Here is a 24,401-nt window from a genome sequence, read left to right as displayed (position 1 = left end):
TAAATTTATATAGATATACACACACACACTATATATATATATATATATATATATAATATATTATATATATATATATATATATATATATATATATAATATATTATATATATATATATATATATATAGTGTGTGTGTATATGTTTGGGTTGAGTAATTTTCTAGCAAACAAAATTAAATTATTTTTACATGTTGGAGAGAAGTGTCATAATTGGACTGGGTAGAATGGGTTAATTACCATAAGTAATATACAAAAATTATTATATATTATTTTTAAGGTAATTTACTATATTTTTAAAAACTGTACTCAAGCAGGTGACTTAACCACTTCCTGACCGGCGCACGCCGATGGACATCAGCAGAATGGCACGGACAGGCAAATGGGCATACCTGTACGTCCCTTTAAATTTGCCACCGAGCCATCGCGCGCGCACGCGCTGGCCTCCATGAGTCAGATCACAGGTCCCGCGGACTTGATCGCCACGGGGATACCCGCGATCGTCTGACAGGGAGTAAGAATGTAAACAAGCATCTCCCCGTTCTGCCTAGTGACAGTGTCACTGATCTCTGCTTCCTGTCACCAGGAGCAGAGATCAGTGAAGTGTCACACAGCCACACCCCCCCACAGTGAGTTACATTTGTATAGCACTGATTGCTGTATAATTGACAATGGTCCCAAAAATGTCTGATGTGTCTGCCATAATGTCCCAGTCACGATAAAATCCGCTGATCGTCGCCATTACTAGTAAAAAAAAAAAAAAAAAAACAGCAATTATTAATAAAAATGCCATAAAACTATCCCCTATTTTGTAAACGCTATAACTTTTGCGTAAACCAATCAAATGCTTATTACAATTTTTATTTACCAAAAATATGTAGAAGATTACGTATTGGCCTAAACTGAGAAAAAAAAATATGTTTTTATATATTTTTGGGGATATTTATTACAGCAAAATGTAAAAAATACGTTTTTTTCAAAGTTGTTGATCTTTTTGTTTATAGCTCAAAAAATAAAAAACAGGGGTGCTCAAATACCACCAAAAGAAAGCTCTATTTGTGGGGAAAAAAAGGACATAAATTTTGTTTGGGAGCCATGTCGCACGACCGCGCAATTGTCAGTTAAATCAACACAGTGCCAAAAGTGGTCTGGTCTTTGGCTAGCCAAATGGCCCGGGGCTTAAGTGGTTAATGGACAAAATTACTGACGTTTAAAGTTATAACTTCAAACCAGTAATTTCACAGAAAATAGATTAATAATAAATCATCATCTTAGAACATACAGTATAATATATAATTTAGCTTGTACCTTTTCAGTAGCAGCAGATTCTCATTCTCCCTCTTAAAGCGGGAGTCCGCCGTTTTTTTTTTGTTTTTTTTTTAAAGCCAGCAGCTACAAATACAAAAAAATAAAAATAAGGACACTTACCCACTCAGCGCGCCCGCGATGTCGGCACCCGAAGCCGATCTCTCGATCGTCTCTCGGGTGCTGCAGCCGCCATCTTGGGTATGGGAATCAGGAAGTGGAGCCTTTCGGCTTCATTTCCCGGTTCCCTACTGCGCATGCGCGAGTCGCGCTACGCAATAAGGATGGTCCCCGCTGTCTCTGGGATCCGTGTGTTTCCCAAGAGGCAGCGAGGGACCTTCGGAAAGGGGCGTCGATTCTGCGGAAAGGGGTGTACCTTCTGCAGAATCTATGCCGGAAGTGAGTGCAGATACCTGTACTGTACAGGTACCTGCACCCCCCTCCCCCTTAACGGGGTGCCAATTGTGGTGCCGGAGGGGGGGGAGGGTTCCAATGAGCGGAAGGTCCACTTCAGGGTGGACCTCCGCTTTAACTGTGAGAAAAACATGGGATTATAGGTAAATCTTATACCCATAAAGCCAGGTTGTTTCCCCTTGTAGTTAAGAGGGCTGGGCTGAAAGGGACCATTTGTCTTCTAGCCACATGCCACTGTCTATGACATTGCAGTGAGAGATGTGCCTCCACTGCAGAATTTTTATTGGACAGCTGAAGCCAATGGTGCTTTACTATTGGTCCAAGCTATCCATTGAGCTGTGTCTCGGACAAGAAGTGATGAGAGGCACTATGAGCTCAGCCTCTCACAGTCTGCTGCAAACAGAGAATGTGCCAGCTTGTATTTAAACTGGCTGCTCTGTATGTAGCTTCTGACAGGCTGCGCAAGGAGCCCTGTACCTCTGGAAACCATAGGTCGTTGGAGCCCCAAATATGGGGTCTCTGTGACCCCAGACCGCCAAGCTGTGACCCTTGAAGTCGATCGAAGTCTGCCTCAACTGCCTCCCCTGACTACACGTCCCTGGTATACAGTGCAATGCCCATTAGTCTTCTCAGTCTAAAGGCTTCTAAAAGCTACTAAAATGCTACTAGAGAATGGCACAAAAATGCTATTATCTTTATATTCTAGCTTTTTTGGAGCTTATGAAAAACGGTAGTGTGCATGAAGCCTTAAAGTGTTACTAATCCCACAACAGTAAAATCATTCTGCATATGCAGTAAAGCATGCTATACTCACTGTGGAACCGAAGGGGTTAATCCTCTGCATTGTGTAAAAAGGTTGTTTGATCCTGTATGCACAGAAACTCCTCTTCTTCCAAGGACTCCAAAACAGGTCTGGATAAGAGAGTCTATGGAGTCAGGCTGCACATGCTGAGTTTAGTGTGTATTGCTAGAGTTTTTTTTTTTTTCTTGGGAGCGTGCATGTGATCTGCACAGGGCCAATCAACACTGTTCAGACAGAGGGTCAAGGGTCCTGTATCCTGATAGGACAGCTCAGTGCAGTATGAAAACTCCTACAAGCTTTAACTAGGCACTGATAGAAGTCACAAGACTGCTATATACTGCTGATGAGAAAATAAATGTAGCTGTTTATATCTACTAAAATGATTGCATTCCCATGTTCTGTGTACTGTGGGAGACCAGATATAGTGAATGCAGGGTCCTGGTCCTTTAGTAACACTTTAATGTAGACAGGCTCTTTATATTGCCAATTGATCTTTTAATTAAGTCAGTCATTTAGCAAGAACTTTAGTTGTATTGCTTAGATGCAGACAGGTACTAGAATGTTCAAAATTGCACTACGTTTTCCATTTAAATAAAGCCACTAATCAAGTCCAAAGTGACCCAAGTACCATATTTATCGGCATATAACATGCACCTTTTTCCCCCCTTAAAAACTGTAGAAAATTGTGGGTGCGCATTATACGCCAATCCCCACTGTCTGTGAGCCAAAAAATACAGAGCGGCACCAAAAAAAAACAGACGGATGCTTGGCTCCACTCGCCGTCCCGCCTCCCTGCTGTCTCTGGAGCGAGCTCTGCCGAAAAAGACTGAGCCGACTGTACTGTGTACACAGGCTCTGTCTATCTCGGCGGCAGGAAATTTAAACACTGGGCAAGGCTGAAAACCGTGCTGAGCAAGGCTGAAAACCGTGCTGGGCAAGGCTGAAAACCGTGCTGGGCAAGGCTGAAAACCGTGCTGGGCAAGGCTGAAAACCGTGCTGGGCAAGGCTATTTACATGCCACATGCAAATGACACTGAGCAAGGCTGCAAGGGCAAGGCTGCAAATGACACTGAGCAAGGCTGCTAGGGCAAGGCTGCAAATGACACCGAGCAAGGCTGCTAGGGCAAAGCTGCAAATGGCACTGATGATTGTGCAATGATGGACAAGACTGCAGATGGACACTGATAAGGCTGCATTGATGAGCATTTAAATGCAAGTTTTTTTTCCCTTAAACTTCCCTCCTAAGGCGCCTTTCACACGGGGCGGATCAGTGCTGATTTGCCCCGTGGATATCGGCTTGCACAGCGGGGATCGCCGGAGCGATCTCCGCTGAGCAGGCAGAGGACAGGTCCGTCTCTGCACACTGCCCAGGGACAGACCTGTCACAGCACTGCTCTCCCCTATGGGAGATTGGGTGAAGACGGACCGAAGTGTCCGTCGTCACATGATCCGATGACTGATAGAAAAATAGCTTTTTCCTCTGTCATACTTTTTCGGATCAGAGCGGCCCGGATGTCGGCGGACACGTCACTGCTGACATCCGACGCTCCATAGAGGTCTATGGAGCATCCGTTCAGGTACGCCTGAAGAACTGACAGGCGGACCTGAACGGATCGTCCGTTTGAAAGGACCCAAAACGTTTTTTTCCTTAAAATGCTCTCCTAAACTCGGGGTGCGTGTTATACACCGGTGCCTGTTATACGCCCATAAATACGGTAATAACCATACCAAAGTACTACCAACTGAGCATATGGCCAATATATCAGCGCAACCTTTCCAGATAGAAGACAGCAGGAAGGAATTACTAATGTTAAAGCTGAACTCTGGGATAAGAAAGAAAATATTATTGCAATACAAAAAGCAAGTGTATATTTGCTTGAATATTGGCGTGCTTTGTGCATTTCTTCCAGATCCAGTGCGAAACTGCCTCTGTGCAGGAGCTTCCTGTAATAAAGGCCAATCACTGCTGCCATCTCTATAGTCTATATCATATCTCTCCTTGTGCAGGGTGTCTGGTCTTGTCTCCACCCCCTTCTGTAGTTATCTGCTGGCATCCTGTAGTGGGTGGAGCCTTCGCCTCTCCCACAGCACTGCTCTCTACACAGGGTATATAATGTAGATATACCGCTCTCCTAGTTAGGATGCTGGCAAGTTTAGTTTTTGGCTCCTTCTGTATTTGAGGTTTGGTCTGTTCAGATTTTCACAGACTGGGAAGTGTTATTGCTTCCTCCTGCCCCTTGAAGTCGTTTCTAGAGCTTAGGAAGGGAGTCTGAATATTGATCAGGGCCTAGCTAATCCCTGGGGAGGTGTGCCCAGATGGTGGCTAGGGAAGCTGATAAATAGTCAGAAGCTCCGGAGAGATGGTCTTCCCCAGCAAGGAGAAGTTGCCAGCTTTAGAGGGGGCTACTGCCTGAGGTAAACTTAGTCTTGGGGCAGGAAAATGTGAAGGGACCTGGAACTGGCTGCAGAATTTCAACAAAGGGATCTGGTCTTGAGAAGGATATTTTCACTCACTGGGAGGTGTCTGAAGAAAGCCAGATGGTGGCAGCTGTCCTAGGGACTTGTGAGTAATGACCCTGTACCGATTTCTGGTGACTGTTTGCTTTTGGCATACAAGTGCTAGACATTGATCTAACTGAGACCGTTCTCATAGGGTCTCAGATACTGGGCATTCCCCCGTCAGTAGGATTCAGGACCGAGTAGGGTGGCAACCTTTTCTTCAAACCTGAACATTTTAGTGGCACATTGCTAACCCATCTGATTAGCAATTTGTTTTACCAGTTCCCAATGTACAGGGATCCAAGTCATCCCCACTGAGACAACTAAAAGGAGGCTCCTTCAAAATCCAACTAGGATGTCACTGGAAACTGTGATACAGCCTCTCTCTACAAGATGTTAAGGTCCACATGCTGGGTAGACAAACACCAACCGCTGTAGGTCAACCTGGATTTAAGGGCTGTATCAGAGCCTCTTAGAAAATTCCCATCTCAGATACTCAGATCTTTGATAAGATCCAAGTAGAGAGCAGTCTGCCCAACTAATTTAACCAAGCAGATAATGCAGTTCTACATAGGTCTCTCCACCACCCCCATGAAAACAATAGGAAATGTGATTTGTGCATGTGCTTTTATGTTCAGTGTCATGGTGAAGGAGAAGACAAATTTAGTGTAGCCAGGAAAATGAAATATCAGAATGTTTTTTTTTTTTTTTTTTAGAAACAAATGCGTGTTCACTGCTGGGTTTATACACTCACCAGCCACTTTATTATTAGGTACACTTGTTCAATTGCTTGGTAAAACAAATTTCTAATCAGCCAATCACATAGCAGCAGCTTTGGGCCCCTTTCACACATGCGGACCGTATGTCTGTATTTCATCCATCCGTTTGCGGATGAAATACGGACATACATGCATTCCTATGGGATAGCGGGTGTCTGCGGATGAACATCCGCAGACACCTGATATCGTCCGCCTCCGCAATTGTCCGATTCTGCAGATGGAGGAAAATCCCATTTTCTATCCGTCTGCAAAGCGGATCGGATGAACACGGACAGACGGTCCGTGCTCATCCGATCCCCCATAGAGGAGAGCGGAGAGCTGACAGGGCGGTCCCTGCACAGTGTGCCCGGACCGCCCTGTTAACCGCCAGCTCAGCAGGGACAACGGAGCGATCCCCGCTGAGCAAGCGGATCATCACGGGGCGGATCATTACTGATCCGTCCCGTGTGAAAGGGGCCTAATTCATTTAGGTATCTGCACGTGGTGAAGACAATTTACTGGAGTTCAAACCGAGCATCAGAATGAGGATAAATAGGGATTTAAGTGACTTTGAACGTGGCATGGTTATTAGTGCCAGATTGGCTGATCTGAGTAGTTAAAAATTTGCTTATCTACTTTACCACCTAGCACAACTAAATTTACCAACAGTCCTGTTTAGAACAAGGGTGCTACACCACCAAGGTATGCAGAATACCATCTCTGAATGCACAACACATCCAACCTTGAAGCAGATGGGGCTACGGCATTAGAAGACCACACTGGGTGCCAGTCCTGTCAGCTAAGAACAGGAAACTGAGGCTACAATTCGCACAAGCTCACCATAATTGGACAACAGAAGATTGGAAATATGTTGCCTGGTCTAATGACTCAATTTCAGCTGCGACATTCAAATGGTAGGGTCAGAATTTGGTGTAAACAGCATGAACCCATCCTGCCTTGTATTCAAGCTGGTGGTAGTGGTATAATGGTGTTGGTGGTATTTTCTTGCCACACTTTGGGCCCCTCATTACCAATTGAGCATTGTTTGAAGCGATAGTAAAAAACAAAAAAAAACACAAGAAACACAACCAACAACCACATGCAAGGCAATGGCATAATGTGTTAGTATGCATCGCATACTAGCACATTATGAAATACTCACCTTGGCACAAAGCCCCTCAGCGCTGTGTTGTCACCACAGAGGGTTGAAATCTTCTGCTTGGTCTTTCTTCCAGGTTCTTGTGCTCCGGCTATGTGATGGGCCAGAGCCACGATGACGTCTCACACATCGTGCACAGGAGCCCTCTGTTTCAGCACAAAGCTCTGAAGGTCCGGCAAGGTAAGTCATACCTTCAGAGTGCATGCGACACTGATGCAACTGGCTGCACAAGGTTGAAAAGGATGCACGTTTAGGAGATATTCATTTTACCTACAGGTAAGGCTTATCTGTAGGTAAAAACGACCAGGTGGAGGCTACTAGTGCTTTAAATGCCATGGCCTACCGGAGTATTGTGTTGCAGATCATGTCCATCCCTTTATGACTACAGTGTACCCATCTCCTGATTTCCATTTCCAGCAGGATAATGCACCATGTCACAAAGCTCAAACCATCTCAAACTGGTTTCTTGAATCTGACAATGAGTTCACTGCACTCCAATGGCCTCCGCAGTCACCAGATCTCAATCCAGTAGAGCACCTTTGGAATGTGGTGGAACAGGAGATCTGCAGCCGACAAATCTGCAGCAACTGCGTGATGCCATGTCAATATGGACCAAAATCTCAGAAGAATGTGCAACACCCTCTAGCTGTGCTAGGTTTTACTGCAGGCAACATTTCTTTGGCTCAGAGCTGGGTCTGAACTGTGAACCTAGCCACATTATAACTCTCTAATAAAAAAACGCAAGTCATACTGTTTTCTGCCTCAAGAGTGCCTGTGAAAATTTGGTGTGCCCGGCTGTGCAGGGTGGGGGATCCCAGTTCAACTGTGGTTCCTTAGGGAGTGCGCTAAAAATGTTTCCAACACCTTGTTTAATCTATGCCACGAAGAATTAGGGCAGTTTGGAAGGCAAAAGGGGGCCCAACACGGTACTAGCAAAGTGTACCTAATAAAGTGGCTGGTGAGTGTATATGTGCTTTGAATAGGATTACACTGGTGCTTTATTTTTAATTTTGATTTCTTTGCGTGAAACTGCAGTAGTACCTAAATGATTCCTAAAAACTCCAAGTAATTGTATTTAATAAATGAAGGGTAACAATTTCTAGCTGTATTTGCATATTTTAGTATTAGAAGGATACCATTATTCATGTTCTATGTATATACTGTACAACTAGCCATAATTCCATGGGACTAAAATTAGACTGTCCCAGTATACATACCCAGGCTAAATCAAAACTTCCCCTCCCTCCAAAAGCATTCAGGACTGTGGGCGAGAGCAAAGAGTCAGTAAAAGTACATAGTATGTCTACGGCCACCAGGTGTCTAATCAGCAATGACTCCAAATCACATGGTCATAGCAAGGCAATATCTTCAGCATCAATGCAGTTTATTTTCAATTTCCTAAAGCCAGAATTCCAATAAAAGGTATAGCACAAATCTCAAGATAAAACTTATTAACATAATATTTATTAGCCATCACTTTTTTCAGAATATCACTCACAATAAATAAAAAAATCTCATTGGCAAAATCCAAAGTGCGTCACCCAACATAAGAGCCTGAGTGACAGCAACAGGCAACCTCCTGTATTCTCTAGCATTTCCAAGATCATGTTTCAGACTATGGTTACAAAACCAGAATAGTTTATTACTGACAGGTACACAAAAAACAGCTTCAGCTTGTGACCCATACTACAAGAGCAACATAGACTGAGCCGACAGTGTCCAATTTAAGGAGAGATTAGGAAAAAAACAAACAAAACAACAGAATATGGTTTTGACAGGTTATTTGCCCTGTGTTCATCCTGGCTATAGCATTACATACATACATACATACATACATACATATATATATATATATATATATATATATATATATATATATATATATATATATATATATATATATATATATATATATATATATATATATATATAGCGATACCCTCACTTAAGAGGGCCGCAAGTTTGGTTTGGGTCCTGAGCACAGCTCCGCCAACCCCCCGGCAATCTGCACTACCCACTCTGGCACAGTTAGTATCTAGCAATACACATTAAATCACTTATACTCTAAATATGTGTGTGTGCGTGCGTAACTCAAGCTCATAGACAATCTTTGAAAGTATATAACTGACTTTACTTGTTGTTTTATAAAAGGAATAACATGAATTGAACATTTGGCTTGCAACACATAAGCAGGTCCCTGGAGTAACCAGTAATAAAGATAAACAGAGTAATCAGCACAATAAAGTATTGCTATGCAACTCTAACGCTGCCCTTTTCAGCTACTTCCCCAAATGGGTAAACTAACACCCAGCACTGTCTACCTATGCAGTCAGGCCTGACTGATCTAGATGGAAGTCCAGTAAAACAATATTCGCTAGCAATCTTTCGGTGGTGCACTTGAAGAACAACTTTGTAATCCAAACGAATAATAAAGATAAAGCATCTGTCTTTAAACAGCTCTCACCACCCGGACAAGTCCAAGTCCGGTTTCTCTGCCTTTTCGTCTAGGAACAGGAATCCACGACCTCCGAGTCTTCAATCCTTCTGGTGTACTGCAGCAAGGAATGAGAAAATGTCTCTCAGGTGCAACTAGGCTGGCAGAGAGCTCTTTGGAAAAGAGCACAAGGCCCAGGCTTCAGGCCTTGTGCCTCAGCAGTTCAGCACAGATCTCCTCTTACTAGGAGAGGGGGGGTGTCCAAAGAGAGAGAACTAGGCCTCTCCCCCTCCTTATATGCCCTCCCCCATAAGTCTCTGGGGCATAACTCAAAACATCCTGGGAACCAGCGGGGTTCTGGGAACAGTAGTTTTATAGTCCTTAAAGGGACCCCGCTACATATATATATTAGAGGTCGACCGATATATCGGCCGGCCGATACATCGGCCGATATTTGCCGTTTTTTAAATAATCGGCATCGGCCGATTGAGCTGATAAAAAGCCGATTTAGAACTACAGCGGGACTTTGAAATTACTTCTGTAAGAAGTCAGTGTGAGTTGCCTGAGTCGTCATAGCAACACTTTCCTCCTCTCTGGGCAGACTGCCAAGAAAAGAACTAAATGATACAATGTTTACACTTGAATGAATGAAGTCATCTCAGTGTGTAGAAGTTCTCAGTTTAACCATTTAAAGACTAAATCTTTTCTGACACTTGTTGCTTACAAGTAAAAATCCTGTATTTTCTGCCAGAAAATCACTTAGACCCCCCAAAAATTATATATATTTTTTTAGCAGAGATCCTAGGGAATAAAATAGCGGTTGTTGCAATATTTTATGTCACACGGCATTTGCACAGAGGTCTTTCAAATGCATTTTTTTGGGAAAAAAATACACTATTTAAAAATAAAATAAAAACAGTAAAGTTAGCCCATTTATTTTTTTTTGTCCAAAAGTTTTGACTACCTGTTTTTATTTAATACATAGGTTTTTTTTTTTTTTTTAATTTAAATCATACATACAAGTAAACTGATTGGAGGTTTGTTTTGTTTAATAAATGTTTAAGTGCCCGTTCACACAGGGGCGACGCAACTTGCAGCGCGACTCACAGACGCGACCTGCACACGACTTCAGCGCCGACTTGCAAAACGACTTCTGTATAGAAGTCAATGCAAGTCGCCTGAAGTCGCCCCAAAAATAGTACATGAACCTTTTTCTTGAGTCGCTCCTATTAGAACGATTCCATAGTACAGAACGGAGCGCGACTTGTCAGGCGGCTAAGTCGCCTGACAAGTCGCGGTAGTGTGAACGGGCACTAAATGTAAGACATTTTCTGTATCACTTATGAAGGCTGCTTTCACACTGGAGCGGGCAGGCGTTGATGGTAAAACGCAAGTTTTAGCGGCTCTTTACCATCATTTTAGCGGTGCTATTTGGCTGCTAGTGGGGCACATAAAACCCAGCTAGCGGCCAAGGAAGAGGTTAAATGTGCCCATGAAGCACTGCTGCCAAATCGCATTGCATGCGCTTCGGCAGTGGTGCCCATTCATATCAATGGGCAGGAGTGGTGGAGGAGCGGTATACACCACTCCAAACGTGCTGCTTGCAGGACTTTTTTTTAGGATCCTGCCAGCGCATCGCCTCCGTGTGAAAGCACTCTGTCTTTCACACAGACTGCAGGGGAGCCATTTTGCAGGCACTTTACAGGCGCTATTTTTAGCCCAAAAGCGCCTGAAAAAACGCCCCAGTGGGAAAGGTGTGTTAGATCAAGGGGGATTAAAAAAATAAAGGAAAAAAATAAATAAATTAAAATCGGCCTAACATATCGGCCCAAAAAAATCGGCATCATATATCGGCTATCGGCCACCATGATTTCTAAATATCGGCATCGGCATCGGCCAGAGAAAAACCCATATCGGTCGACCTCTAATATATATATATATATATATATATACACATACATATATACACACACACACACACACACACACACACAGTGCTGGGGGAGGGGTGGGTGTGATTCATTTCTAGCATGCCCTTCATCTCCCCAATGAACAGCATGCCGTATAGGCGATAGTGGATATGACCTCAGGATATGATGTACATGTGAAAACTGCTTATATTTACATATGAATGCTGCCAGTCCGCCTCTATTTAAAATATCAATGCTGGTATTTACATGTAAACACTGGGTCTTAAGGCAAGTCATCTGCACACAATAGGGCAGAGCTGGGCAGCATTATTAACAGAACTTCACACAGAGATCAGGACAAAGCACTGGACTAAAACCTCAAGGGGATGAGAGAATTTAAACTGGGATAGTTGGCAAGTATGGGGCAGATGCTTTGGGCCCCACAATGGACAGGGCCAAGGGCAGCTGCCCCTTTTGCCCTGCCTTAAAGATGGCCCTGCAAACATACACATAAAAAAAAAGTAAATACACATGTGCAAAGAAAGGCATTATCAGCACTCCAGCGAGAACTGCCTTGATGCTCCTGATAAAATTAATAAATGCAACAGGTGTAGTACACAGATACGGGGCTCATCTGTACTGAGAAGCCATCATGAATGTGACTGATCACCCGCACAGTGCTCTATCCCCAGCCCCATTCAGCTACTGGCTAAATGTAAACTATGGACCAGGGATAGTGGCGATGTCATTAACCGAATTTGGCAATGCCCAAATTTGAGGAATAACCAGAGTTATAGTGGTAGGGATAGTGATGGCCGAACGTTTCGCCCGGCGGTCGTTTCGCTGCGAATTTCGGCTGTTCGCGGTCCGCCCGTTCGGCAGACTATTGGCGCCGTTGGCCCGGCGGACTTCCATGTTTACTGTGTAAAAGAACTTTGACCTATGATGACACATCCATGATGGGGTACAGGACAGCCAATTGAGACAATACAGCACATGGACACTTGGACATTCCCCCTAACTAATAAATAGACCCGATCCGTCGGCCATTTTACATTCTTTCTGTCACTATAGGGAGAGGTTGCTGTGTGGAGCAGGGAGAGATTGCAGTGACCCAAATCGCTAGCTATTTGGTACACAAAAGTTCTTTTCAGGACTGGTATAGGTGTTAGGTGTATATAGGTTTGCTGTGCTACCGATTGTTGCAGCAGCCTGAGTGTCTTTTGTCAGTTTAGAGAAAGGGACAGGACGGTGTGTCTGCTGCAGGGACAGTCAGTTTAGTAATTAGCCGTTACTATCAGGTCCACAAAAGTGCTATTCCAGTTATTGTTCCAGTAGCTTCTGTTTTGTCAGTTTATATAGGGACAGGCAGGAAGCAGTGTGTGAGGCAGTGAGGGTCAGTTTAATCAGTAGCTGTTAGTATATTAGGTCCACAAAGGTTCTTTTCAGGACTGGTATCAGTGGTATGGTAATAGGCTTGTACATGTATAATATTCTTTCTTCCAAATATAGAAAGAATATTATACTTGACTGCTGCCCTTCTGCTGCAGTCTGCTAATCATTCACAACCTACTTGTTCCACAAAGCTCCTTATAAGGACTGTTAATAACCTGGTGTAGGGTGCTATAGTACATAGGGTTGAGTGAGGTACAGTCTACCATTCTATAAGGACTGGTATAGGTCCACAATACATAGGGTTGAGGTGCACTACTGCTGACCGCTGCCCTATACTGCAGCAGTCCATCGGTATAGGGACTGAGAGTTTTGTCACAGGGTCATTTAAAAATGACAGGCAGAGGAAGAGGCAGGCCCTTCCGCAGGGGTGGGAGGGGTAGGGCAGGAGAAACAGGCTTGAGCCAAAGTGGGAAGTTGCAGAAGGTGCGTTCAATTACTTTAAATGACGCACCAGACTTGGTTGAGTGGCTCGCTCAGCCTTACTCTTCTGCACCCTCCTTATCCTCTCGATCTGCACCCTCTTCTTCACTCTCTGCTATGTGCACCCCCAAAGACACTACCACCAACAACACCACCACTACCACCACCACATACCTTCCGCTTGAGTCACAGGAATTATTTTCCGATCCATATCAAGAGGACATTTCTGATGCGCAGCCACTCTTGGCATTGGATCAGGTAGCAACAACCGCTACTCAGCAGTCTGACAACAGTACCCAGATCAACCCAAGGAGGAGGTTGGTGAATGAAATACTTGTATAGCGCACAATGCGAACTGAATCGCCTCTAGGCGCTGTGGCGAGCTTTGATCATCTGCTAAAAGAGGAAGGTCTTGAGTTTTTTCCTAAAAGCCAGGTGATTTTCTTCCAGGCGGATGTTGATTGGTAGAGCATTCCATAGCCGAGGCCCTTGGACAGCGAATCTCCGATCACCCTTGGATTTATACCGGGCTTTGGGCACGAGGAGGAGGTTTTTGTTGGCTGATCGAAGACTGCGGTTTGGTGTGTAATGATTTATTTTCTCCATTAGGTATTGCGGAGCTTCTCTATGCACGCATTTGTGGGTGAGGCAAAGGGTCTTGAACGTGATCCGATTTTTTACGGTTAGCCAATGTAAGCTCCTCAGTGAAGGAGAAATGGATTCCCAGGGTTTTTTCCTGTTATCAGCCTTGCCGCGGTGTTTTGGATCAGTTGTAATCGCGCAAGTTGATATTGTGGTAATCCTATGTAAAGCGAGTTTGCATAGTCCAGTCGTGAATTAATGATTGTTCCAACTACCACTGCTTTGTCATTCTTTGGGATAAAAGGGATGAGTCTGCGAAGCATGCGCAGCAGATGGTGAGATCCACTGACTACAGATCCTATTTGCGCATCCATTGACATTTGTGCGTCTAAAATTACCCCGAGACTCTTCGCTTTGGTCTTTGGGGAGATAGTCTGCCCAAAGACGGTTGGTCCCCGGTGTTGCTGCCTACTCCGAGATCTCTACTTATAGCGGTGGGGAAGGTGACGTTGATGATGACGTGTCTAGTGATGTCACGTGGGTGCCCACAAGAGAGGAAGAGGAGGGGAGTTCAGAGGGAGATATGGACCAGCAGATAGGGAGGAGAAGCAGGAATAACTTACATTGCACAGGAGGGACAAAGCAGACTGCAAATGTATCAGGAGCGAGTCATCGACCATGTACGGTCACATCTGGCGCTCCCAGGACACCGGCACATGGCTCCGCAGTGCGGGCTTTTTTAAACGTGTCCGCTGCTGACAATAGCTTTGTCATCTGCAATCTTTGCAGTCAACGCATTCGTCGCGGTAAGCCCAACACTCACCTAGGGACGACCGCCTTAAGAAGGCACATGAGCAGCCATCACCGAGCCCAGTGGGAGCAACGGAACACACAAAGCCACACTGCAGGCTCTCACCGTCCAGCCTCGTCTTCTATTTCTCCTTCTCCTCTCTCCTCACAATTGTCCTCCACTCCACCTTCCATCACACCAAGCTCACGTTTTTCTGCAAAAAGGCAGGCTTCTGTGGGCCTAATGTTCGAGCGTAAAAAAATGATGACGCCGGATAACCCTCTTGCCCAACGGTTGATGGCTGGCTTGTCAGAACTCATAGCCCGCCAACTACTGCCATATAAACTGGTGAACTCGGAGGCCTTTCGCAAATTTGGGGCCATTGGAACACCACAATGGAAGGTCCCAGGAAGGAAGTATTTCTCAGAGAAGGGCATCCCAGAGCTGTATGGCCATGTTCAGCGGCAAGTGAATGTATCTCTGGCACACAGTGTCGGTGCCAAGATACATCTGACCACAGACACGTGGTCTAGCAAACACGGGCAGGGAAGGTATATCACTTTTACTGCCCACTGGGTGAACCTTCTGACGGCCGTCAAGCATGTAACCCGTGGCACCCGTGTAGATTTGGTTTTACCGCCACGGATTACATGCAGGCCTGACTCTTCTTCTCCTCCTCCTCCTACTCCATCCTCCTCCCCCCTCTCCTCCTTGGCTGACTCCTCCTTTTCCGCTGCTAGCGTCTCTTCTGCTGCGCCGCCAAAGCTCCCCAGAACCTATTCGACATGCCAGGTGAGACGTTGCAATGCCGTGCTGCGTCTGTTGTGCCTGGTAGCCAAGAGCCACACTGGCCCAGCACTCCTTTCAGCTTTGCGTTCACAGGCAGATCAGTGGCTAACACCGCTCAATTTGACAGTTGGTAAAGTGGTGTGTGACAACGGTGCCAATCTGCTTAGCACATTGAAACAGGGCAAAATCACGCACGTGCCATGCATGGCACACGTCTTAAACTTGGTCGTGCAGCGATTCCTTGTCAAATACCCTGGGGTCCAGGACATCTTGCGGCAGGCAAGGAAAATCTCGGCCCATTTCAGAAGATCTTACACGGCCATGGCTCGCCTTGCTGACATTCAGCGGCGACACAATCTGCCGGTCAGACGTCTTATTTGCGATTGCCGGACGCGATGGAACTCAACCTTCTATATGCTTGATAGGCTGCTCCAGCAGAAACGTGCAGTTAATGTCTACCTGTATGAACTCTGCGGCAGAACCGGTTCTGGGGAGCTGGGTTTTTTTTTCACCGCGCCAGTGGCTGTTCATGCGCGACACATGCAGACTTCTGCACCCATTTGAGGAGATCACCAAACTGGTCAGTCGCAGCCATGGCTCCATCAGTGACATGGTACCGTATGCCTTTATGGAGCGTGCATTGCGTCGTGTCATTGATCAAGCTGTGGAGGAGCAGGAGCGGGAAGATGAAGTCGCAATGCTGGATGAATTCCCAGGGGGGGCTACTCAGACAAGTCAACAACAGGAGTCTGAAGAGGAGTCAGAGGAGGATGGTGCCGGGGCGGATGAGGAGGAGCAAGAAGAGCATGCTTTAAACCTTTTTGGGATCCCTGTTGTGCGTGGATGGGGAGAGGAGAATGAAGAGGACGACATTATCCTGGATGATGAGCAGGAGCCAGGCCACCACACCACTTCCACTTTAGTGCAAATGGGGGCCTTGATGCTCCAGTGTTTTAATAGGGACCCCCGTATAAAAAGCATAAGGGTCAAGGACCAGTACTGGGTGGCAACGTACTTAGACCCCCGGTACAAACACAAAATGGCGGAAATTTTACCGCCGTCACAGAGGGCTGGCAGAATGGAGCACTTCCAGGCCTTGCTTCGAGAAATGCTGCATTCTGCTTTTGCGTGCGCTGGCAGAGGAGCAATTCCCACTCCCAAGGAAGGAGTTGCGAGTACCAATCCAACAGCGCCTGCAAGAAGAGGCCGGTTTGAAGATGTGTTGGTGACTTCGGATATGAGGTCATTCTTTCATCCGACCCATCGACAGGTGTCATCCGGATCCAGCATCAGGGAACGCCTAGACCGTCAGGTGTCCGACTACATCGGGTTAACGGCCGATGTGGACGCTCTGAGGAGTGATGAACCCCTGGACTACTGGGTGGGCAGGCTTGACCTCTGGCCAGAGCTTGCCCAATTTGCAATCGAACTGTTGGCTTGCCCCTTATCCAGTGTCCTGTCCGAAACGACGTTCAGCGCAGCAAGGGGGATCGTGACCGATAAGCGTACTCGCCTAGCTCACGACAGTGTTAACTACCTCACATTTCTAAAAATGAATGAGGCATGGATCTCGGAGGAATTCAACACATGTGACCAGTAGACCATGTATATGTCTATAAACAATTTTTTTAATAGAGCACAGAGACCTTCTTTCTTCATTTGGCTCACTTCCTTGTCCAAAAAAAGCACACCGTACTATATGCCCGTACCCTCCTCTTTGAAGAAGTTGAGCGGTGTCATATTTCTACTGGGGCTGCTTATTATGAGGGGCTCCCACCATCCCTGTGCTGTGCCGACGTCCTCCTTGGGCTGTACCTCTGCTGTGCATATTATGAGGGGCTCCCACCATCCCTGTGCTGTGCTGACTTCCTCCTGGGGCTGTACCTCTGCTGTGCATATTTTGAGGGGCTCCCACCATCCCTGTGCTATGCTCATTATGAGGGGCTCCCACCATCCCTGTGCTGTGCTGACTTCCTCCTGGGGCTGCTTATTATGAGGGGCTCCCACCATCCCTGTGCTATGCTGACATCCTCCTGGGGCTGCTTATTATGAGGGGCTCCCACCATCCCTGTGCTATGCTGACATCCTCCTGGGGCTGCTTATTATGAGGGGCTCCCACCATCCCTGTGCTATGCTGACATCCTCCTGGGGCTGCTTATTATGAGGGGCTCCCACCATCCCTGTGCTATGCTGACATCCTCCTGGGGCTGATTATGAGGGGCTCCCACCATCCCTGTGCTATGCTCATTATGAGGGGCTCCCACCATCCCTGTGCTGTGCCGACTTCCTCCTGGGGCTGCTTATTATGAGGGGCTCCCACCATCCCTGTGCTATGCTGACATCCTCCTGGGGCTGCTTATGAGAGGCTCCCACCATCCCTGTGCTATGCTGACATCCTCCTGGGGCTGCTTATTATGAGGGGCTCCCACCATCCCTGTGCTATGCTGACATCCTCCTGGGGCTGCTTATTATGAGGGGCTCAAACCATCCCTGTGCTATGCTCATTATGAGGGGCTCCCACCATCCCTGTGCTATGCTCATTATGAGGGGCTCCCACCATCCCTGTGCTATGCTCATTATGAGGGGCTCCCACCATCCCTGTGCTATGCTGACTTCCTCCTGGGGCTGCTTACGGTGCAGGTGTCAGTGCGGTATATCACGGTGCTGTTGTCAGTGCTGTATATCACGGTGCTGGTGTTAGTGCTTTATGTCACGCTGACGATGTCAGTGCTCTCTATCACGGTGCTGCTGTCAGATGACTATCACGGTGCAGGTGTCATTGCTGTATGTCACGCTGCTGGTGATCATCTCCTGCACCCTCTTTGCCTACCCTGGTCCCTGACCTTCCCTCTCCTCCATTGCCTTCATGCGCTCCACAGTCCTGAATTGTCACAACAATTTCCCATATAAAAAAAAGAATGCTTGTAGTTGTCGATCCCAGATTCACCTCATACATGTGTTATGTCATTGGCCATGTGGTGGGACTATGTTTGCACAGCTATTAATTATTTTGTGGCTGCAAATTTGACCTGTAGGTTTGCAAAGTTCGCCTCCCATTGAAGTCAATGGGGCCCGCTGCGAACGTTCCGGTTCGCGAACTATCGGCTGTGTTCGCGAAATGTCCCGTCGGAAGTTCGTCCATCACTAGTCATGGAGCTTGAAGTAGAACTGAGGGACAAGTTCCCCATCAGGTCCACCTTCTCAAATACAAAACTTCTCAGCCACGTGGCTGCCAGTGTGATTGTTGATTGCATGTAGCGGTTTGTGACAGGTACTTCAATCTGCCAAAGTGACAGGTACTCAATTTGAGTGCGACAGTCAGGTGCCTACCCTTTGTTAAGCGCATTTATGTTAATTTATGCCAATGTGTTCTGTTAAAGTTTTGGCTGATGATTGTAGGGATGTGCACATGCATCGGATTAGAAACTTGGCAATGCCAAAGCTGGCTGCACTCCCACACATGCGTGGGAGTGACATCACCCTTGCCCGGCCAGTGAAAGCAGGCAGGGATCGAGACTCAGAAGCCAAAGTAGTCAGCAGCCGGCAGGGAGCGCCAGGATGCTTTATCACTGGATCCAAGGCAAGTATAGTTCCACTTTAAAGTGGTTCTAAAGACAGAAGGTTTTTTTTTTTTTACCTCAAAGTGGAGTTCCACCCAGAAATGGAACTTCCGCTTTAAGTGCTAGTGACCCCCTGACATGCCACATTTGGGGGGGGGGGGGGAGCGGGTACTCAGTTTTTACAGGCACTCAGCTCCCACTCCCCCCCCCCCGGTGCTGTGGCACCGGAAGGAAGTTCACCTCTCCCTGCAATCTTCTGGGACAATTCACAGGTCCCAGAAGATTGCCCGGCCATTCACAGCGTGCAGCATGGCTCACGCATGAGCAATGCGCGCCCAGTTAGGATACTGGCACTGCAGAGAGGAGGGGGAGAGGAGCGAGGCTTCATGCGCCCGCATCGCTGGACCGCGGGAAAGGCGAGTGGCTGTTATTAAAAGTCAGCAGCTACACATTTACATTTTTTGTAGCTGCTGACTTTTAAATGGATGGAACTCCACTTTAAATTAGAACTATAGACAAAACTTTTTCTTGGTGCCTCTATGTCAGCATACATATCATAATAGCCCCGCCTAATTCCGAACACAGGACCAGTGCATAGCTATAAAAATGTAACACCCACACAACAGCCCATTCCTTTTACTTTCCTCTTTTGTATATCAAGATGGATCCTGTACTGATGCTGTGATTTCCAGCTCCATCATGTCAAGTCGACTCAGCAGACCATCAACCAACTCCATGGTCTAGGGTTCATGTTTCATCCTGTCCTGACAAGATGCACTCTAATCTGAGTGCATCCTGAGCTTTTGGCTACAGACTATGGTTTATCAGATTGGCAATGCTGCCACCTAGGCTTCTAGCATTAACTTTCCCTGTGTTCTTCCAGAGGCTTGGGGTGATTTTAACCGGATTAACACACTTGCTGTGGGAGCATTTGGGTGCTGTTCATTGTCCTTTTTCCATCAACGCTGTCATTTTTGGGGCAGGCTTTGGGGGAGTGTCCTTTAGAATGGGGTGCGATCCATGGCCCTGTCCTGGGGATTTGAATGTTGGTTCAGATGGGGAGGGTATCGCGGATGGTGCTCAATAGTTTTTCTACCAGGCGGCCCTTATCTGAAGCAAGCTTCCCATAAGAATTATTGGGGAAGCTCTTTGAGCTGCAGGAAGTTCACAGCCTTGCTGTTGTCATGGCATCAAGAGCCTGTGGGCATTTGTTTGCCTATCCCATAGTGAGATTGCTTTGTCCGACTTAGGTGAAGTGCTCCTAGAACACATCCAGATCTATGATGGCACACTTGCAAACAGTCATTAGCTAGCCAAAGTAGCTACAACTAGCTCCTTAGAAACCATCAATGGTAGAATGCTCCAGTGCACAATCGCCGTGCACTTCCTAAAAGTAAATTCTAAGGTCCAGCTATGTGGTCAGGCTGCAACTACCAGAAGTAATTGCTGTACGCTCCTCCAGCAGCATCTGAACATCGTGGGCACCTCATGCAGATATTCAGCCAACATGGCAGGTAGGGGAGCCAATCTGGTTCTATTATGGGGCATTCTTTAAGCACTACTGATGGGCTTAGTAGTCCTCACTACACCTGTCTTTGGCAGGAAGCCAATAGCTTACTATCGCACAATATAATTTGCTGAAGTTTCCCACCCTGATAGTTATTGATTGTATCCTACTTACCGTAATTTTCTTTTCCTGGGGCCTATCTATGACAGCACACCAAACCAATCCAGTTCGCTCCTAGCAATGTACAAGGAATGGGTTGTTGTGTGGGTGTTAACTTTTTATAGATATGCACTGGTCCTGTGGGTGGAAGTAGGCGGGCTACCATCATAAGTATGCTGCCATGAATAGGCACCAGGAAAAGAAAAATTACAGTTAGTAGAAAACAATTTTCAGTCCTCCCCCCCCCATCTTGGATAGACTAAGAGAGGGTTATAACTGGTTAGATTTTTTTTTCCCACCATCCCCACTGTGCCCCATTGCAGAGATTTCAAAACAGGAAGTGCGAGGAAATCCCTGCAAATTAAGGGAATTCTTTGGCGACCTCCAGGTCACCAGAACTAGTGCCCCATTCGAATATTTCCCCTCCATTACTTTTCTGGGGACAACCCAACATTTGGGATTTTCTTTAACTTTCACTTTCAATGATAATAGTAAACAGGACAACTAGAGAGGGTGAATCTCCTTAACGGGGACACAGACAGCAATAAGAACTGACAAGTGTTCTAATTCCGCTCCACTGTATGCAAAACTAAAATAAAAAAGTTATACTTTAATGCTTTCTCTTTACTACATATTTGACATTAAATCTAAATAAAATTGAATAAGAAAATTGTATAATGTATGGCCAGCCTAAATGTATTTGAGTGAACATCAGCTTTATGGTTTACGGAGTGAAGGTGTAGAGAATGAGTTGCGGCGAGCTAGCAATGGTAGCAGGTAACGGTGGTGGGTGATAGGAGCCCTGAGGGTAAGGGAACAGGCATACATGTTCCCCACCCAGTGGCTTGGTCTCCATCCTGGGGTCTACTGTGTTACAGGGATCATGCAAGGACACGCTCAGCGGTTATTTGCTCAAAATGATCAAAGTCCATTCCAGGGGAAGGTAGGAACAGACCTAGTCACCGGCTGAAGAGATAACCTGATCCTTCAGTAAGTGCGTGGGGCTACAGTGTAAACTGGCTTCTGGCCTGAAGTATATTAATAACTGCACCGAACAGTGAAAATTCCACATTAATGGTTTGTAAGCTGTGAGGCTGGCCCCCTTAAGGATGACCTGTTAGAACCTCCTAAGCAAGCCAATGGAATTCTAAAAGGGAATCTAAGACATTACATAAATTCCCCCAAGAGAGCTTTAGAGAGGACACAGGACACAGAGGTACCTAGGAAATGTGTCAGAGTCCAGAGTGCTGGGGACATGGGATACAGAGCAGGGCTTTGTTGCCAAAGATTTTTTAAAACAGGAAAGGAGCCAATTCGTATGTTCTCTTTGTAGCCTGTAGACAAAAAAATCACCCTTAAAAAGGGGTTGTAAAGCTTACTTTTTCATTTTTTAAATAAGCTAGTGCATTGTTGGGTCACTTACCTTTTCCTTCGATTTCCCTTCTAAATGTTTTTTTCTTTGTCTGAATTTCGCACTTCCTGTTTCTCCTCAGTAAACGTCACACCATCATCCGAGTGGTGTTTAGTCAGCCAGAACAGCTTACTGAGGAGGAACAGGAAGTGAGAAATTCAGACAAAGAAAATAAAGAAAAAAAAACATTTTAGAAGGGAAATCGAAGGAAAAAGGTAAGTGAACCAACAATGCACTAGCTTAAAGGAACCCATTTAGAAAATAAAAAACTAACCTTTATAACCCCTTTAAGTGCACTTCCCTGCATCCTCCAACCCTGTTTGACTAGATATTTGAGCTTAAGTGCATTCCTTATTAAAAATATTATAACAAATTTTCCTCAGAAATTCAATAAAAAAGGTTTGATACAATTTGGTCACCCTGGCTTGATCTTATGAGCCTGGTATCGCGTTAGGCTCCAGTGCTCTAATGTTTTGATGTACCATCTATCCTGCTAAAATGTGTAGTCTAACCTTTGTAGGTGGCCATATCGCTATAAACAAAAACTGCTGTGCCAAGTGAACAACAATAAATAAATATGTAAATGTGATCAGTGTCAGAAACCATGAAATCAGACCGAGACAAAAGTACAGTTAAATCACACTTGTTTAATAATCAATGTAAATTGAACAAATATAGTTAAAACTTAGCCAGAGTTCAGGAACCGGAATGGATAGTCAGACAAGCCAAACATCAGGGAGTCGGAGATGAGCGTAATAAAACAGCAAGTAGGATCTGGAGCCAGAAGGGATGTCAGCCAAGCAAGTCTTTAAACGGGAATGCAGGAGAGCATCTCTGTGATGTTGACTAAGGGGAAGGCAGAGATCCTCTGGGCTAGATGGCTTAAGTAGGCTGGACTGACATATAGGATATCAACAGCTGAATAACCATGGAGAGATAGGAGCTGGCAATTAGCCGACAGCTGAGCGGCCAGCTCAGAGAAGGACTGACAATCAGTCCATTAAAGTGTTTAAATGAATAATGTGAAGAAAACAATCCTTTGTAAATAGTGTCTCAAAAAGATAGAAAGCGGATGATCTAAAGTGCACCTTCCACCATGATAAGAAGGTGTATCCTTACCAGGTACATGTCATAAAAAGCATAGCAAAGCGTGGGTTCAATGCAACATGAGGGATCTATCCGACGACTACGTGCAGAGTGATAATGACATCAACCCCGCCGGTTATTCCATCTCTCACTCATTCGTGATTAAAATGTAAAAAAGGAAAGTTCGCCACATTAATATAAAAACCGAGTGGTTTATTTGAAATCATACCCTAACAAGTTCAACAATAGAGTAAAAAATCCTGGATGAAAAGCAATCTGCAAATCACAAGGTAGAATAGCATGGTATGACTAGGCATGGACTCCATCCTACTAGTTTCATCATAAACTGATGTCATCAGGGGTCCATGTCGACACCCACCCTAATTGCCAAGTCCAAGGCGGGAAGAGGACCGGGGGTTATTTTTAGGGAGTTGCCTTCCCTACAGATCAGCATAGCACCAAATGTATTGGACCCACCAAAACGTATCACTTTCTTCCAACAACTGGTAGGCTTCTACCCATGCAAAAAATGTGCAGTACATAAAATTAACATTAGTGGGAGAGGCAAAACATGGTCTCTCTCTCTCCAAGTGTTACAGGTAAAATCTATCTGAACAAACATTTTATTACACGCACTACAAAGAATATTGTCCATCACATCACATGTCCATGTGGTAAGCAATATGTGGGTCGAGCCATTGGGACTTTCTCTGTGCATGCCAATGAGCATATCAATAATATAAAAAAAAAAAAAAAAAAAAAAAAAAAAAAAAGTAGAGCACGCAGTTCCTAAACATTTTGTGCAGTGTCACAATAGAGATCCCACTGGTACCTCCTTTGTGGCAATTGATAATTATATGCCACCTTGGAGAGGTGCATCTATTAAAAGTGTTTCTAAAATGGAGGCTAGGTGGATTTATGAACTAAAATCTTATGCTCCTTTTGGCATTAACATTGATTGGGGCATCAATGCTTTCATAAAAAAATTGTGATGTCCCCATTGGTGGTTATTTTCATAATTGTATGCTTTTTTTGTAGGCCTGACTGCTATATTGTTTAAAATTTAATGTGGTGGTTCTAGCTGAAAAGAGGGAAGCGATGTTTACCTAGATAATGATTAGCTTATTTTTAATTATATACAATTTATCTTTACATTGCCCACGGTAACTATACTGCAACAGTCATATTGAGTCTATTTTTCTACTTTCCCCTTTTTTGTTATCCACGACTATTTTTTTATATAGATTTTTTATCTTTTGGGTGCAACATTCAGTTATGTCAGTTCTGGGGTGACTGTGCTTGATCTCTGTCTAGTCAATGGAGATCGCATCACTTCCTGCCTTTCAGGTCAAGGTTTGGTTTTTAT

The 24,401-nt window shown here is 45.4% G+C and overlaps 1 protein-coding gene across 1 annotated transcript in view; it reads right to left on the bottom strand.

Annotated features, from left to right (window-relative positions):
* LOC143988332 (elongin-A-like) overlaps positions 1 to 24,401 on the bottom strand; it is a 155,411-nt gene that overhangs the window by 11,112 nt on the left and 119,898 nt on the right. The gene's annotated exons all lie outside the window — the stretch shown is intronic.

This window comes from Lithobates pipiens, unplaced genomic scaffold, assembly GCF_037356315.1.
Source record: "Lithobates pipiens isolate NorthernLeopardFrog02 unplaced genomic scaffold, aLitPip1_a1.2 Scaffold_18, whole genome shotgun sequence".
NCBI lineage: Eukaryota > Metazoa > Chordata > Amphibia > Anura > Ranidae > Lithobates > Lithobates pipiens.
The sequence above is the reverse complement of the archived record's forward strand: the minus strand, read 5'-3'. Positions and strand labels throughout refer to the sequence as shown.